The sequence below is a fragment of the Phyllobates terribilis genome, unplaced genomic scaffold (assembly GCF_046119375.1).
Source record: "Phyllobates terribilis strain yellow unplaced genomic scaffold, ASM4611937v1 Scaffold_34__1_contigs__length_13252353, whole genome shotgun sequence".
Classification (NCBI taxonomy): domain Eukaryota; kingdom Metazoa; phylum Chordata; class Amphibia; order Anura; family Dendrobatidae; genus Phyllobates; species Phyllobates terribilis.
In genome coordinates this window covers 6,504,344-6,523,597 of record NW_027362794.1, presented here as the reverse complement: position 1 = coordinate 6,523,597, position 19,254 = coordinate 6,504,344, and positions in this window count along the sequence as shown.

Sequence of the window (19,254 nt, the reverse complement as noted above, 5' to 3'; positions counted from 1 at the left end):
TTGTAAAGATACAAAAGAAGGTATCATACCATTTTCCAATATTTGAAACAATCAGGTGTCCTCCACTGCCCTCCGACCGAGGAAGGACCCCCGTAGATATCCGGGAAGAAAGGAAAGGTTATAAAATATTGATGTGAGTGGACTAATAGTTTTATCTGGAAACACTTTTTCCTCAGTGAATGTCATGTTCTAAGTGTTTCCCTAGTTAATTTGCACTTGACCAAGGTCACTGAGTCTTCTTGACACCATGGTAGATGTGGTAGAGGGACTTCTAAGCCTTCCTGTTCCACCCCCACCCATTGTTTAGTGTCTGCATAAAAGTGCCAATCTAGGATCCTCAGCAAGGCAGAGGCCTGAAAATATCTCTTGAAATTTGGAAGGCTTGCACCACCCATTGATTTATGACGAGAGAGTGTCTGTATGTTTATGCGAGGTTTAATCTTACCCCAAATGAATTTAATCATAGCTAATCTTAGTCTACGAAAGAAACTTTGGGGAGGAGAGATCGGGACTGTTTGAAAAATGTACAAGAAACAAGGTAAAATGTCAATTTTGATGGCGTTCATTCTTCCAAATCAAGATAGCTTCAATTTACCATATTTCAATAGATCTCTATATGTTCTATTCAGTAAAGCTTGATGGTTAAGCGCAAATAATTTATTAGGATCTGAGGGAATATGGACCCCTAAATATTTCAATGATTCTTTCTGCCATTTAAATGGAAATTTAGTCATAAGTTGTGAGACTTCAGTCCGTGGGAGAGATATGTTCAAGGCCTCTAGACTTTAAAATTACTGACTGATCCAAACCTATCAAATTCTTTTAGAGTCATTGGAAATGTTATTTGTGGTTGGGATATATAGAGAAGTAAATCATCTGCATACAGAGCTGCTTTATAAGACTTAGATCTCACCTTGTATCCATGAATATTGGGATTATTTCTGAGAGCATTGGCCAGATGCTCCATTACCACTACATATAGCAATGGAGATAGGGGGCACCCTTGTCTAGTTCCATTGTTAATTGCAAATGGAGCAGAAAGATAATTATTTACTCTCACTCTTGCTGTTGGGCTTTTATATAGTGCCATAATTTTCTGTAGGTAGCAAGGGCCCAAACCTATCTGTCTTAAAGCTTCCTCCATGAACCCCCAGTGAACTCTATCAAAAGCCTTCTCTGCGCCTATAGATAGAAGACTTAGTGGAGTAGACTCAATTCTTGCTATAGAAATAATGAGTAGTGTCTTAATAGTATTGTCCCTAGCTTCTCATCCTTTGACAAAGCCTACTTGATCATTATTAACTAAAGAGGGGAGTAAAGGAGCTAACCTATCGGCCCAAGATTTTTGAAAATAATTTAATATCTATATTTAATAAAGACATTGGTCTAAAATGAGCAATTATTGAGGGGTCTTTTCCTGGCTTGGGGAGAACATTAATATGTGCCTCTATAGATTGGGGGACAAATCCAGCATTTCCATCAATTGCATTAAATGTTTTAGCCATTATTGGAGAGAGTTGCTCTCTAAACTGTTTGTAAAATGCCGGCGTAAAGCCATCTGGGCCCGGGCATTTACATGATGGGGAGGCCCGTATCGCAGAATAAATTTTATTTATGGATATCACCTCTTCCAGAGTTTTCGTAAAATAACCCTTTAAACAATTTGTCAATAATTAATTTTTATTTGCCTAATGGATTGCAGACATAGAAAATAATAAACCCACCAATACTGACGCTCCCCAAGTCCAATGCCTCCCAGCCAACGAGCCAGAAGAAGTTGTATTGTGCAATGTATGTACACAGAATAAAAGCATTACCAAACAAAACTTAGGATAAAACAATGAGCAAATACCCTGCAGTAAGTAAAGAAATAATAGTAGTATTAATACATGTATATATGGGGGTCTAGCTAAGTATTTTGGTGAGGGATGAAGTATGTAGATGACTAAGATTAGACCCTTAGTCGAGGATCCCACTCTGCATATTCTCTCAAACCTAGTTGAAATAGAAACTCGGGTATATTGAAGTAAAGAGGAACCAAAGTGGTGAATTTGAAAGTAGTGATATCTGCTTCAACATGGAAGGAAAATTTAGATGAAAGGTCCTCAAAGGACTGGGAAAATTTGGATAAAAAGTCCTCAAAGGACTGGAGGGATCTAGACCTGTAATGAATTATCTCTACAAAAATATGCAGGATAAGGAGAAAGGATTACCAGCTTCATGAATAGTTCAAAAAATAGGTTTCTTTATTGTGAAAAAAGCTCTTTAAAAACAGATTTCATAGTCACATAGTGTAGCCAGGGCAACGCGTTTCGAACCCTAAAGATGCGTTCTTTGTCAAGACTGGCTTGCAAATGGCATACCCATGGTATATAAACCATTGTTCACCAATCACATACAAAATGGAAGTCACATGATACATAAATTTGCATACAAAAATATAAAACCAATTTGCAGAGTATATGCATAGTAAAAGCAATCACATGACAAAGAAGAAATCACATATGCATAGACAAGTTACTCGCTATAATGGAACAGTAGTTCCCTCCGTAAATTTAGTCCATTCGGTTGGCAAGTGTTCAGATGATACATCCAAAATGCTTCTCGATCGAGTGGGCGTCTCCTATTATCCCCGCCCCGAGGATCAAAGGTAAGTTTTTCAATGCCGAAGACCTGAAATGAGGATGTCTCTCTATTATGCTGCTCAATAAAATGTCAGGAGGCACAAGAAATGTTATGATTAGTGACATTAAAAATATCAGAAAGATGTTCTGCCACTCGCTGTTTTCATTTTCTTATAGTGCATCCCACATATAACAGATCGCAGCTGGCACATCTTATGATGTAAACCACATAATTACTGTTGCAATTCAGATAGCTTTTTATATTGTGGGTTTCACTAGAATCAGCATTAGTGAAGTTTTTAGTGATTTTTACATAGTGACAAATGCCGCATCTGGTGTAACCACACTTGTAAAACCCTTTACAATTAAGCCAGGTATGCCGTTTTTGTAGATTATTTGGGCGACTAGATACCAATAGCCCCCCTATTGTTTGCGCTTTTTTTGCCACCACCAGAACTCCAGAATCAAGAATTTTAGACAATACAGTATCCTCATATAAAATGGGAAGATGTTTCAGTATTATATTTTTAATCAGTTGAAATTGTGAACTATATCAAAAGGAAATAACATTTCGATTTTTATGTGCTGTAATATCATTGCGATTAATCCTTGCCCTAGACAGATCAATTAGATCCAGTCTATTTTTACTGTCCACAATTTTTTCTGCTCTCTTTAACCCCTTAAGCCCCGAGGGTGGTTTGCACGTTAATGATCAGGCCAATTTTTACAATTCTGACCACTGTCACTTTATGAGGTAATTACTCTGGAACGCTTCAATGGATCCCCCTGATTCTGAGATTGTTTTTTTGTGACATATTGTACTTCATGATTGTGGAAAAATTTCTTCGATATCACTTGCATTTATTTGTGAAAAAAACGGAAATTTGGCGAAAATTTTGAAAATTTTGCAATTTTCAAAATTTTAATTTTTAAGTCCTGAAATCAGAGAGATATGTCACACAAAAGAGTTAATAAATAACATTTCCCACATGTCTACTTTACATCAGCACAATTTTGGAACCAAAATTTTTTTTTGTTAGGGAGCTATAAGGGTTAAAAGTTGACCAGTGATTTCTCATTTTTCCAACAAAATTTACAAAACCATTTTTTTAGGGACCACATCACATTTGAAGTCACTTTGAGAGGTCTTTATGACAGAAAATACCCAAAAGTGACACCATTCTAAAAACTGCACTCCTCAAGGTGCTCAAAACCACATTCAAGAACTTTATTAACCCTTCAGGTGCTTCACAGGATTTTTTTGAATGTGGAAGAAAAAAATGAACATTTAACTTTTTTCACAAAAATGTTACTTTAGACCCAATTTTTTTTATTTTCACAGGGGTAACAAGAAAAAATGGACCCCAAAATTTGTTGTGCAATTTCCCCTGGGCACGCAGATACCCAATATTTGGGGAAAAAACACTGTTTGGGCGCACGGCAGGGCTCGGAAGGGAAGGAGCGCCATTTGACTTTTTGATTGTAAAATTTGCTTGAATAATTAGCGGACGCCATGTTGTGTTTGGAGAGCCCCTGTGTGCCCAAACTTTGGAGCTCCCCCACAAGTGACCCCATTTTGGAAACTAGACCCCCCAAGGCACCTTTCTAGATGCATAGTGAGCACTTGGAACCCCCAGGTGCTTCACAAATTGATTCGTAAAAATGAAAAAGTGAAAAAAAAAACACTTTTTCATTTTTACGAATCAATTTGTGAAGCACCTGGGGGTTCCAAGTGCTCACTATGCATCTAGATAGGTGCCTTGGGGGGTCTAGTTTCCAAAATGGGTTCACTTGTGGGGGAGCTCCAATGTTTGGGCACACAGGGACTCTCCAAATGCAACATGGTATCCGCTAACAAATTGAATGGAAAATCGGCTCAAATTGTTAGCGGACACCACGTTGCGTTTGGAGAGCCCCTCTGTGCCCAAACTTTGGAGCTCCCCCACAAGTGACCCCATTTTGGAAACTAGACCCCCCAAGACACCTTACTAGATGCATAGTGAGCACTTGGAACCCCCAGGTGCTTCACAAATTGATTTGTAAAAATGAAAAAGTGAAAAAAAAACACTTTTTCATTTTTATGAATCAATTTGTGAAGCACCTGGGGTTCCAAGTGCTCACTATGAATCTAGATAGGTGCCTTGGGGGGTCTAGTTTCCAAAATGGGGTCACTTGTGGGGGAGCTCCAAAGTTTGGGCACACAGGGGCTCTATAAACGCAACATGGTGTCCGCTAACAATTTGAGCCGACAATTTGTTAGCGGATATCATGTTGCATTTGGAGAGTCCCTGTGTGCCCAAACATTGGAGCTCCCCCACAAGTGACCCCATTTTGGAAACTAGACCCCCCAAGGCACCTATCTAGATTCATAGTGAGCACTTGGAACCCCAGGTGCTTCACAAATTGATTCATAAAAATGAAAAAGTGTTTTTTTTTTCACTTTTTCATTTTTACGAATCAATTTGTGAAGCACCTGGGGGTTCCAAGTGCTCACTATGCATCTAGATAGGTGCCTTGGGGGGTCTAGTTTCCAAAATGGGGTCACTTGTGGGGGAGCTCCAATGTTTGGGCACACAGGGGCTCTCCAAACGCAACATGGCGTCCGCTAACAATTTGAGCCGATTTTCCATTCAATTCGTTAGCTGACACCATGTCGTGTTTGGAGAGCCCGTGATGTGCCTAAACAGTGGAGCTCCCCCACAAGTGTCCCCATTTTGGAAACTATACCCCTCAAGGATTTTATTAAGGTGTATAGTGAACATTTTGAACCCAGAGGTACGGCACAGAATTTGTTTACATTAGGTCATCATATTGAATAAGTTGTCATTATTCTTGAGCGCAAGTGCTCGCTACTTGAGTTTGCATCGGGTACTCAGGTATGCACCATGTACAGCGTGTGCTCGAGTGACATGCTCGAGTCCCTGCTCCGCATGTTTCACGGTTATTAGACACCCAAAAAAAAACATGCGGGGATCGCTCGTGCATGGCAGGCAATCCCCGTAAAGTTTTTTTGGCCGCGAAGCATATGGGGCAGAGACTCGAGCATGTCACTCAAATACCCACGATACTCAATGCATACCAGAGCACCCGATGCAAACTCAAGTAGCGAGCACTTGCGCTCAACACTAGTCACCATATCGTCATCTTTTTTTCTTACTTTTGAAAAAAATCCCAACCCCAGCCCTAACCCTAGCACAACCCTAACCATAGCACAACCCTAGCCCTAGCACAACCCTAGCCCCAGCACAACCCTAGCCCCAGCACAACCCTAGCCCCAAACCCAGCCCTAACCCTAGCCCAATCCTAACCCAAGAGTTTATTTTTGACGCCATTCCTTGTGCGGTATAAGTGATTAGACGACTTTATTCTTCAGGTCGGTGTGATTACAGCAATGCCAGAATCATATGGGGTTTTTATGACTGACAGCTGTCACACACTAAAAGACGCATTTTTTGTAAAATCTAGTTTTTGCATCGCCATATTTTGAGAGCTATAATTTTTCCAGATTTTGGCAGACAGTCATGTGACGGTTCGTTTTTTGCGGGATGACTTGACGTTGTTATTGGTGCCATTTTCAGGCACGTGACATTTTTTGATCGCTTTCTATTCCGATTTTTGGGAGGCAGAATAAACAAAAACCAACAATTCAGGAATTGTTTTTTTTTTTTTATTCTGTTCTGCGTGTGGTAAAATTGATGAGGTAGCTTTATTCTTCGGGTCATTACGTTTACAGCGGTACCACATTTGTATCATTTTTCTATGTTTGGCGCTTATACACAATAAAAGCTATTTTATAGAAAAAAATATTTTTTAGCATCGCTTTATTCTGAGAGCTATAACTTTTTTATTTTTCGGCTGATTGAGCTGTATGGCAGCTTGTTTTTTGCGGGACGAGATGATGTTTTCAGCGGTACCATTTTTATTTATATGCGTCTTTTTGATCGCGTGTTATTCCACTTTTTGTTTGGCGGTATGGTGATAAAGCATTGTTTTTTGCTTCGTTTTTTTTGTTTTTTTTTACCGTGTTCACTGAAGGGGTTAACTAGTAGGACAGTTTTATAGGTCAGGTTGTTCCGGACGCGGCGATACCAAATATGTGTACTTTTATTGTTTTTTTTTTGTTTTTTTTTATAATAATATTTATTGATGGGTACATTATATTTTTATTTTTGGTGGATTATTTTTTTTATTTTTTTTTTATATTTTTGCAATTTTTTTTTTTTTTTTTCTACTTTCAGACAGTTTATACACTTTATTACTTTGTCCCACTCTGGGACTTTCACTTTTTTTTCTCTGATCGCCTGCATGGCACAGGAATGGAGCACCATCCCTATGCCATGCAGGCTATCAGCGGTGCACAGTGTGAAGATTGTTTGGAGATGCACTGGGCATGTCCAAACAATCTTCCTGCTGTCTGGTGACCCGGATGTTGTCATGACGACATCGGGTCGTCATGGCAACACCCGGGAAGCCTTTGCAGACTGCGCTGGAAGCCGGAAGAGGAGGTGAGTATCGGCGATCACCTCCCCTTGCCCCCGCAATGCCGCGATCGACTTCGATCGACTTCGATCGCAGCATCGCAGGGGTTAATGTGCTGGGAACGGTGCAGGACCGCTCCCTGCACATAGTACCGGGTGTCAGCTGTGACAATCAGCTGACACGCGGCGGCGATCGCGCCCGCACAGCCTGTGTGCGCGCGCGATCGCGATGACGTACTAATACGGGTCTGGCTCTTAAGTCCCAGGGCACAGACGCGTATTAGTACGTCAGATGTTGTTAAGGGGTTAAAGACCAATCCGGATAACCCCTAGATTTCAATTTACTTTTACACCTGATGAATTCTTCATCCAATTTATTTGCATTGTTACAGTTACGTTTGATTCTTGTCAGTTCCCCCACATGTATAGCTTTTATAGTATGGCGCGAATGTCCGCTTTTGGCATGTAGAATGGTATTCCCAGATATGGGTCTGGAAAATGTGGAAGTAGTGATGGAGCCGTGAAGAATCCCCAATTTTAGATCAAGAAATGATATACACTTAGAATCAAAGGTGTAAGTGAAAGAAAGATTGAATTCATTGTTATTTAAATACTTGATGAATTCCGGTATGGCAGACGCATCCCCACTCCAGATGAAGATCAAATCATCTATGTATCTGCCATACCAGAAAACATCACGAGCCCATGGATTGGCGAAGGTGTACAATGCAACATATTCCCAATGGGACATTACCATATTTGCCAACGATGGGGAATAGCTAGATCCCATGGATACTCCTCTACATTGGAGATAAAATTCCTGATTGTACATAAAAAAATTATTAGTCATAAGATATTGTGTACAAGACAAAAGATAATTAATTAAATCCAAGGTATAATTACTATACTTATTAAGATGGAAATCCAATGCTTGCAGAGCGACATCATATGGTATACTTGTGTACAAAGACACTACATCACACCCTAACCATGTATATCCCTCCTGCCATGTGATATTTGTTAATTGGTCCACAACGTCTCTTGAATCTTTAAGAAAACCTGCAGATCTCTGCACTAGCGGTTGAAATAATGTATCCATCCAATTACCAAGATGCTCTGTAACAGAATTAATATTAGAAATGATTGGTCTCATTGTGGGGGGATTGATGCCCTTGTGTGTCTTGGGTAGACCATATAAAAGTGGTAGCATGGGATGCTCAACAATGAGAAAGTCTTTTGTTTAGCTGTAATAACCCCTAAAACAAAACCTTCGTTTATTATAGCATGGGTTGTTATTTTGTAATCTGTGGAGGGATTTGATGGAATTTTTGTGTAAGTAGTTGTATCAGACAAAAGCTCCAACATTTGGTTGTGATACATGTCTGCATCCATAACTACTACTAGTCCGCCTTTATCTGACATCTTAATAATGACATCCTCCATCCGTTTTAGTTCCTGTAATGCCTTCATTTGTTTTTTGCATAGATTTTTTTCTCAAAGTAATAAAAAGATGAAAGATGTCAATAAATTTGTAAGAAACCTGACGGTAAAAAGACATTTTTTTATCTGCACCTAACAATATAGATCATGACAAAATAACCAATGAATTTCGGACTCTTAATTTTCAGGAACAATCAGCATTACTACACCTTCAAGATTTGGAAACGGAAAATCGCTCTCCACAACCTAGCATCAATTCAGCAGAGTTTTTTTCAGGGCGGAATCTTTTTTTTTATCCTATACAATCGAGAACGGGAGCAATGGATAAATTCCAGGAAACTATTCAACGTGAACTAAAAAATCTCCATATGCAGGTGGAAAATAACAGCTCAAAAAGTAATTTGAACAAAAAACAAATGAAGGCATTACAGGAACTAAAACGGATGGAGGATGTCATTATTAAGATGTCAGATAAAGGCGGACTAGTAGTAGTTATGGATGCAGACATGTATCACAACCAAATGTTGGAGCTTTTGTCTGATACAACTACTTACACAAAAATTCCATTCCACAAGAATGTGGTTGTGTATTTGGATGACATTTTGATTTATTCACCAGGTCTGGAGTCCCATTGGCAGAGTGTATGTGAAGTTTTGCAGTTATTGAGTGATAATTCACTCTTTGCTAAGCTGGAGAAATGTGAGTTCGCTGTGCAGAGAATTAGTTTTTTGGGCTACATTGTCTCCAGCGAGGGCTTTGAGATGGACCCTGTGAAGGTTCAGGCTGTGCAGGAATGGCCTAGGCCTATTGGTTTGAAATCTATACAGAGGTTTTTGGGTTTTGCCAATTATTACAGGAAATTCATTAAGAATTTTTCTGTAATTGTTAAACCTCTAACCGATCTCACCAGGAAAGGTGCGAATACGGTCCAGTGGACTACTGAAGCCATTGAAGCGTTTGAGTATCTCAAAGAGAGGTTCAGTTCTGCCCCTATCCTTATACCGCCTGATGAGAACAAAACTTTTTTGGTCGAGGTCGATGCTTCATCGGTGGGGGTCGGAGCAGTTTTGTCTCAGGAGAACAAGGGTGGAGTACATCCTTGTGCCTTCTTTTCGAAAAAAATTTCGGAAACCAAACTGAATTATGATGTTGGAAATCGGGAGTTCCTGGCTATTAAACTTGCGTTTGAACACTGGCGTCATTTTTTGAAAGGCGCTAGATTTCCTATTCAGGTTTTCACAGATCATAAGAATTTGATCTATCTGGATGCTGCCAAGCGCTTGAATGCCCGTCAAGCTAGGTGGGCACTTTTTTTTTCTCGGTTTCATTTTTCTGGTACCTATATCCCTGGTACTAAGAATGTTAAAGCCGATGCTTTATCTCGCAGCTTCTCTTCTACGGTCGGTGCCGAGGAGGAGGAGAGCATTTTGCAGAAAGGAGTTGTGGTGGCGGCATTGGACTCCGATTTGGAGAATGGGATTCTGAATGCTCAAGATGATGCTCCATCTAACACTCCCCATGGGAGGTTGTTTGTGCCTAGAGCCTTTAGGAGAGCTTTGTTTGTGGAGAGTCATGAGTCTCGGTTGGCAGGTCATCCAGGAGTTTCGGAGACCAAGAGACTTATCAGTGGCAGTTTTTGGTGGACTGGATGGCAGAAGGAAGTCATCAAGTGGGTGCGTCAGTGTACTGTGTGTGCCAGGTCAAAGGCTTCACATACTCCTGCTGCGTGGTTGCTTTGCCCTCTGGAGGTTCCTAGTGCGCCTTGGACGCATCTCTCTATGGATTTTATTACTGATCTTCCTGGGCCGGAGGGTTTTACTGTCATCTGGGTGGTCGTAGACTGTTTTAGTAAGATGTGTCATTTGATTCCATTCATTAAGTTGCCCTGCGCCAAGACACTCGCTAAGGCGTTTGTTAAGGAGATTGTCAAGCTCCATGGCGTTCCCACGTATATTGTTTCTGATAGAGGACCTCAGTTTGTGGCTCGCTTTTGGCGTGCTTTTTGTGACTGGTTGGGAGTTCATTTGTCATTTTCATCTGGTTATCATCCTGAGTCTAATGGACAGACTGAAAGAAAGAACCAGGATGTTGAACAGTTTTTGCGTTGTTTTGTGGCGGACAATCAAGAGGTGTGGTCTGAGTTTCTGCCTCTCGCAGAATTTGCTCGTAACAATCATACATCCTCCTCTGCTGGGTGTTCTCCTTTTTTTTGTTGCACTGGGAGACATCCGTCTTTTGGTTCGTTCTCCAAATTGGGGTCGGCGGTGCCGGAGGAGGAGAATTTTTCCGGTGATTTGGAGAGAGTTTGGACTAATGTACGTTGTAACCTGCAAGAGGCTAACAAGAAGTCCAAGAAGTATTTTAACAGGAAACGTAAAGAGGTTTTGTTTACTGTGGGTGACATGGTTTGGTTGTCCTCAAAGAACTTGCGGTTGATGATTTCCTCTAAAAAACTGGGTCCTAAGTTTGTGGGTCCATTTAAAGTGCTTCAGGTTGTTAACCCATCTGCTGTCAGGTTGGATGTCCCTACTTCCTGGAAGATTAATCCTGTGTTTCATGTTTCCTTGTTGAAAAAGGCTGACGTTTCTAATAGGGACGCCACTGTCACAGTTCCTCCTGTGGTGGAGGACGGTGAATATGAAATTTCTCGTATTTTGAATTCAAGATGGCATAGAGGGATATTACAGTATCTTGGTTCCTGGAAGGGTTTCGGTCCCGAAGACAACTCCTGGGTAAGGACGGATGATGTCTCCTAGGCTTGTTAAAGCTTTCCACAGGAGGTTTCCTGACTGCTGTACAAAGACGAGGAGATGCCACACAGTGGTAGACATGACCATGATCTGATTTTGAGTTGTGTTGCTGCCGTCAATTTCTACATTAGGTAAGTTTTTCAAATGAAATGGAAAATGTCTGATGTTCACCCTCTGATCTGTGATCTATGTTCTGTTGTGAATAAAATGTGGCTATAAGAGATTTCCCAATCATTGCATTCTTGTTTTCTTTCCATTTTTACACACGGCCCCAACTTTTTGGGAATTGGGGCTGTAATTTATGGTCATGTTCACAATGTTCACAAAGATAAAACATGGATATATCCATTTTCCATCGGATTTGTAGATAAAACTCGCCCCTTTGAGTGAAAGTTTGTAAGGAAAATGCACAGCACTCGGATGCTATCCACGTCATTTGAGCGATGTCTGTCTTTTAGGGTTTAATGGGCAGGAGATGCTTGGAAACGCTAAAGGGACGTCACATAAATGTGTCACATACATTGACATGATGCAGATTTTAATTCTACATTGCAAACAATTTCTGCATGAAATCAGCAGAGACATTTATTTTCAGCGTGCAGATTACATTTTGTAAACTTCCATCCGCTTTCCTGCTGCTATAATACGCTGCGGCTTTTCCACAGAGAGAGGACCCTGGTCCACAACATTTTGCTTATTTTGTTGGGAATTGGGCCCTCCGGAGTATGGGAGCTGACACTGATCTGGGAGCTTTTATGCTGTTTGTGCAGTATTTGGGACATTAATCTATCAATTATTCGGCCAGGGTATAACAGTATTTTTAGGTAATGATTTGTATTGTACTAATATTTAAAACTTTAATACAATAAACTTTACGATGTGATGTCAGGACTATGGCACAGTTATTTGGCCGGTGTATTTCAGTATTGTACAGCTCTATTATTTGGGGACTTTCTGACGTGTATTTATGGACTGTGGGGTAGAATTATTTTGTGCCCTGTATTGCACTATTTTCCATAGAACTGTGTGGCTATATTATTTGGCCAGCATATGGTAGTAGTTTTTGGCACTATGGATACTATTATTCTGAAACTTTGTGTCATCATTTTGTGGACTGTACAATTCTGTTCATACTAATGTAATTGCTTCTATTTTTATAGTCTATGTAACATTTTGAACACCGTACGTGCGGTATTATTTTATGACAGAATTATTTGACCACTTTATGGAATTATTTTCTTATGGACTGTATGGTGCCATTATTTAGTTATTGTATCGTCATTTTTAGTAATGTGTTACTATTCTTTAGAGGTTTCATATGGTGGGTATTTAGGGATTGTTTGGTGGAATTAATTTGACCACTGTATGGCAGTATTATTGAGGCATTATAATAGGCCCATTGTGTGAATGTTGAAAGTATATCCAGTGGAGCCGTCACCACAGGGAGTCTCACATGTAGACCCAGGTGATGTGTTTGACCTGAGAAAAATACCTCCACTAGCTTTGGGGGGAGGGTGAGAGCAGTTCTGTCCATTCAGAGGGTTGATCCCAGTGAAGGAGAAAAGAAGCCACATGGTTAGAGCTGGTGGAATGTCGTTGAAGGGATAGTATCTAGTCTGAGGATCTGGACCATGGATGAATCGATGGCTTATGGCGTAGAGATCAGCTATCACCTGAGCTGAATAAATGTGCTACAGTTGTGGGATCCGTGATCCATTGTCTGGATTTGATACATTTTCTTAAAGGACTGTTGCTACTGGATACCTTTGCTTCTATCGTTTTATGTGTCATATGGAGAATCGTGGACTGTGACTACAGACTATACTTGCTGGAGATACGAAATATGTGGGCCAACCAAAAGTTGGGGGATAGTGATTATCGCTTGGCACAAATGCAGTGGAATTACCTCCCCGGGGAGGGGATCTTGTGGACTGAGACAATTGTATTTTGGACATTTACCTGGAATTGCTGTATTACCATGGATGTAAGGAATAAAATAGTGTTGCTTGTAGATGGTAAGCTTAGGAGCAGGGACCTCACTCCTCATGTAACAGTTTAAACTGTCTTACCTTGTATTGAAATTATTGTATGTACATGTCCCCGCTTAATTGTAAAGTGCTGCGGAATATGTTGGCGCTATAAAAATAAAAATCATTATTATTATTAACCTGCCTAAGTAATTATTGAAATGCACCATCTCAGATCTTCACAGTATGGACCCCAAAATAGTAAGGATAAAAACTACAGCAAACACTGCAAATAAAAAAACTAAGAAAGTTGGAAAGCAAAGAGGAAGCAATAGGACTATGTGACCCAGGACCTGGTGCAGCCATCTACTAATGTGCAGGACACCCTGGGGACAATGTCCTCCCCATCCATTAGAACTACAAGGTCCAGCAGACAAGCAACAGAGCACATCACTCCTTCCCTCCATGTCCCGCTGCCGACATTACCGCACATGGCCGCTAGATGGCGGGGCACCTCTGCTGTTGCAGCCAATACTAGCGTGCAGGTGAAGTCGCTGGCCACTAGGTGGCGGGGCATCTCTGCTGTTGCTTCCATTACAATTGCTGAGTGCAGTCGCTGGCCACTAGGTGGCGGCACACTTTTCCAGGCTGTAACGTTGAGTCTCCAGTCTGATATAACGCAGTGGATTGTGGGCAGCAGAGATGACAGCCGCCCTGTCTCCTCCACACTCCGCGGAGAGATCCTGTCAGTGAGCCGCCCTTCCTATCAGGGCGCTGGGGAGAGCCTGACCGCTGCCTCCATCCATCACCGGCCGCTGCTGCGGGCACAGGTAAGTAGCAGCCCCGTGCCCGCAGCCCATGTCCCGGGCTGAGAAGCCTCCGGCTGCTGATTGCTGCTGGCAGAGGCGATGGCAGCCGGGACTGGCAGCAGGTGATGGATCCTGTGTGATGTGCGCACATACTGGTCAGATGGGGGCGCAGCAGTGCCAGGGACGCTGGCAGGAGGAGATGCCCATAGCGTGTGGTGTCTGGGGTGATGGGGTGAGACTGGCACCTGCCCTGGTAACGCTGCCAGTGCCCGGGAGACTTGTGCCGCTCACTGTGCCCGGGGAGACTCGATCACCTGCTGATCTGCCAGTATTCTACAGCTGGGATTGGCTGTAAGAAGCGGATTGTAACCAAGTCCTAGTGATTAGCTGCAGCGTCGCTATGTGCCATTGTGATCGTTATATACAAGGGATTAGCTGCAGCGTCGCTATGTGCCATTGTGATCGTTATATACCAGGGATTAGCTGCAGCGTTGCTATGTGCCATTCTGTTCGTTACATTCCGGGTTACAATGTGACCCTATAAGATGTGAGTAGCCCCTGAGTAATAGACACGAGGAGGTGAAGGACCCTCCTGCTGTTCCTCCTGGCCCGGTGGCCGTGGCACATATGGACTTCCACTCCAGTGATGGGTATAAATGTTATTATATTATTTTCTGATAACTGAATATTTTATCAACTGTATTTTCTGCCGTTAATGTTAGTGCGGTCCCAGTGTGCTATGAGATATACCCCAGCACCTTCTCTCCTGCTGATCTCCCTCCCCTCAGTCCTCCGCCCTGCTGATATCCCCCCCTCCATTCCTCCGTGCTGCTGATATCCCCCCCTCCATTCCTCCGTGCTGCTGGTATACCCCCTCCTTCATTCCTCCGTGCTGCTGATATCCCCCCTCCATTCCTTCATGCTGCTGATATACCCCCTCCATTCCTCTGTGCTGCTGATATCCCCCCCTCCATTCCTCCGTGCTGCTGATATCCCCCCTCCATTCCTCCATGCTGCTGATATCCCCCCCTCCATTCCTCCGTGCTGCTGATATCCCCCCCACTCCATTCCTCCATGCTGCTGATATCCCCCCCACTCTATTCCTCCGTGCTGCTGATATCCCCCCCACTCTATTCCTCTGTGCTGCTGATATCCTTCCCACTCCATTCCTCCGTGCTGCTGATACACCCCCCCACTCCATTCCTCCGTGCTGCTGATACCCCCCCACTCCATTCCTCCGTGCTGCTGATATCCCTCCTCCATTCCTCCGTGCTGCTGATATTACCCCCCCTCCATTCCTCCCTCCTGCTGATATACCCCCCCTCCATTCTTCCGTCCTGCTGGCCGGGTCCCCGCCTGTTTCTTCTCTTCTTCAATTGTTGGCTCGTGCCTGTCCCATCCAAGCAGTGGTGGTAGCAGGTATGGCCACTGACTTGGCTGCAGCAGTCACATGCCAACAGTACTGGGCAAGGAGCCTGGTGGGACCCGACCAGCAGCATGGAGGACTAGGGGGGGATCAGCAGGGGCTGTTCAGTATTTCCATCCCACACTCAGCCCATACCTACATATAGAATGTGATGTCTGCAGCCGATCTCTAGCTACTGATTGTCTGCAGCGGTCCTATGATCCACCACCAATAGAGAGGTTATTTCCCTGCCAGAGCGCTCAGCACATTGTGTATGGACTCCATAGAAAGTCTCTGGTCCTCACACCGCACTGTGTGCACGCTCCTGCAGCCGCTCACTGCTTCTGCTGCTCAGGGGTTTCTATAAAGTCTGCTGCATGATTGTTGGGGGTCTGAGGACCCCAACCCCTCAATCTGCAGGACGTTTAATCCCCTGCAACATATAAAGGAATCTTGTGAACTCCTCGGTGCACTTCACTATTGGGGGCGCTGTCCGGGATCGTCCTCACCCACTGGGATTTTGGCAATAATGAGAAGCGATAAATGACGGGTGAGGAAAATCCTGGAGAAAAGCTGCAAAGAGAAACCTTCAGGGTGTTTCCTACTGATTCTATAGAAATCCTTTTCTCCTCCAGTAACATAGTCTATTAGCCCCCATAGTGACCGCCTGGTGGTCAGGGGGTCCGGGGTGTTGTGCCCTGGTTGTCAGGGGATCCGGGATGTTGTGGTCAGGGGGTCTGGTGTGTTGCACCTGTGGCCTCTGTACATTTATAAGGGTGGAGTCGCTGATATCAGCCACAATATAGTGAGACATAAAGATGGAGAAATGCTGGAGATCTCGGATCCACTGTGATCTCCTAGAAGAGATCTGCCGGTGACGCCCCAGAAACGATGACTGTTCGGAGCTCCGCACCTTGGATACGAGTGGGGTCTCATTCACACCTCCGTGATCTTCACGTGTGCAAGAAAAATGCTCCCGTGGTCCTCCGTGTTCTGGATATAAGTATAAGGGTCTGTGCACACCACGTCTTGTAGATGCCGGCGACCCGCTCAGCTTTACTACAGGAAGAAGCTGCAGAAACCGAGACAGGGAGAACTCCGAGCAGAAACCGCCTGGAGAAAGGAGCGGTCACTTCTAACCGCGTGGCCTCTTCATAAACGTGAAACGGTTAAAGGACTGACCATGTGCACAGCGAGGCGGATTACATTGCAGGGTATATGGTCATTCTATCTATTTATTGGGTGGTTGTTCTTCAGACGAGTTGTGGAGCGTACCGGCCTGATAAAGGCACTGTGTACACAGAGCCTAAACCTGCAGCGGGAATCATAGGGTCAGCCATGAATCTCTGCTCGTAGATCACATTGCAAATGCACAAGGGATTTATTAGTGTGAACTCCCGGTAACAATGCTCACACTCACTGGGTGGATGTGGACCAAGCCTGCTCATATTCACCACCTAACATGTATGGTGTTTCTTCATGTCTGGGAAGGAAAGATCAGGCATATTGGATATCAGCATGCCCAATCCTTTTCTTCTGAGAGAAGCTGTCACCAGAGGCGTCTGACAGCGGCTATCTCTCTGGTGAGAATAAATGCCCTCTTGGCTGTGGAGTGTGCATGTGTATAGCGGGGGCAGGAGGAATAGTGACGGCTGGACAAGCTTTCTTATGGCGGCTATCCCATGACTATTTCCCGGAACAAACAGCGGTGGAATAAGTATTCATCACGTCACTACTATTCTAAGTAAATATATTTCTAAAGGTGCTATTGCCATGAAATTCTCACCAGATGTCGGTAACAGCCCATCCAATCCACACAGGCAAAGAAATCACCATAGATGTCCATAAATGAAGTTTTGTGTAATGAGAAATGACAATTTCTCAGCTGGAGGACTACGAGGCATCGAGTGATATCATTGCTACTAATGGAGACAAGTGTAGAGAATTCTGCTACTTCTGGGCTTAGGACCATTATGTGCAAAAAGTGTATGGTGTGTGTTAACAAAATAGGAATACCTCTTTAAAGGGGTTGTCCGAGCTTTTATACTTTTCAATGTGTGTGTCTAAGTTGCAGAATGCTGAACCCTTGTAATATACTCACTGTCAGCATTCTGCACCGTTGCCTACATACTATACTTCAGCATGTGACCAGCCTCACTCCTGGTTTTGGAGGACCTGGTCACATCCTGACTAGTCTTTTCGTGTTCTGTTCGGAGACTAGTCATGAAGTCACAACTAACACCACACCCAGTTTCTGCCAGACCCTCCTCCTTCAGCCTCCTGTGCCTGCACACAGTGCAAGGCGGCAGTGGCATGTCACAGCTGGTGGCACTAACCAGTCCAATCAGCTGCTAGCAGAGACATACAGGTGAACTGAATGGTGGAACAAGGAACTGAAAGCTTCTTCCTCCACTGATCAATCTCAGGAAAGGCTGGAGGTCCTGTCACTGATGATGATGGTAAAACAGTCCTGCTGTAGGTGCAGCGCAAAATCACATTTTGCAAATGGGAAAGTAATCAGACCTAGGTATTTCCAGTAGCTGCAGAGCAGGTGACATTACTTTGACCGATGTCCTAATAGACCTTTCTTCAGTCAAGGTCTAATAGGAGCAGTAAGATGTCAGTCATGGGGGTCACTGTTAGGACCCCAACTTCTATAGAAACTCATCAGCACCGTAATCGTATCTCCCTCTCCTTCTGTCCAAACCATCTAGATGCTGTGGTTGCTACTGACGGTGGGGTATAAGGGGTTAAACTGCCAGGATCAGGAATAGCTCCTCCAGCAGCGGGACTGTGTAATACAGCTGTACGACTGCTGCAGATCTCGTAGGTGCCCTGACGACACCTGCCTGATGAAAATGTGCACTATTGAGCGGGTGCTGGATCCTGACTGTGAAGTATATTTTCGATGCTTCTCGGGAACCAGTTATTCTTAATCTTTCAGCAGGTTAAGGGTAGAGAGTCTGATTCCAGTGATGTGTCAATTACTGGGTGTGTTTTGCTGTTTTAATACAATCAGTATTTTATCAGCAGGACGTTATCACTACAAGACTAGGTGTCTCGTGTCTCCTAGTCCAACCACACCACCATCACTGGTTAGCGGCTTTCTGTCAATATACAGTGTACATAGAAAGCTGCCAATCAATGGTGTGTTCGGGGTTATACAGGGCTCAACATCTGAGCTCTGCTACAGAGAAAAGTGTGATTCTATCACAATTGCTGCACCCAGTAAGTGGTACATCGCTGGAATCAGGGTCTCTGTCCCTACATCATGCTGCTGTCAGATTACATAGCAAAAACCTGCTGACAGATTCCTGTTAAGGCCCAGCTATAATATCACTGTAACACTATCATTAGATGTGAGCTCCCTATACCTGTATACCTGCTGCTGTGGTGCTGCACAAAAAGTTATTCACAAAACGAGCGTATACATGTATATCTATATCTCCTGAATGGTATTACTGCTAGATTTACTATAGATATACAGTACAGACCAAAAGTTGAATCTCATCAAGAGAATGCCAAGAGTGTGCAAAGCAGTCATCAAAGCAAAAGGTGGCTATTTTGAAGAACCTTGAATACAAGACATATTTTCAGTTGTTTCACACTTTTTTGTTAAGTATATAATTCCACATGTGTTAATTCATAGTTTTGATGCCTTCAGAGTGAATGTACAATTTTCATAGTCATGAAAATACAGAAAAATCTTTAAATGAGAAGGTGTGTCCAAACTTTTGGTCTGTACTGTAAATATGAGGTTCTTAGCGCACATTTTGAGCAA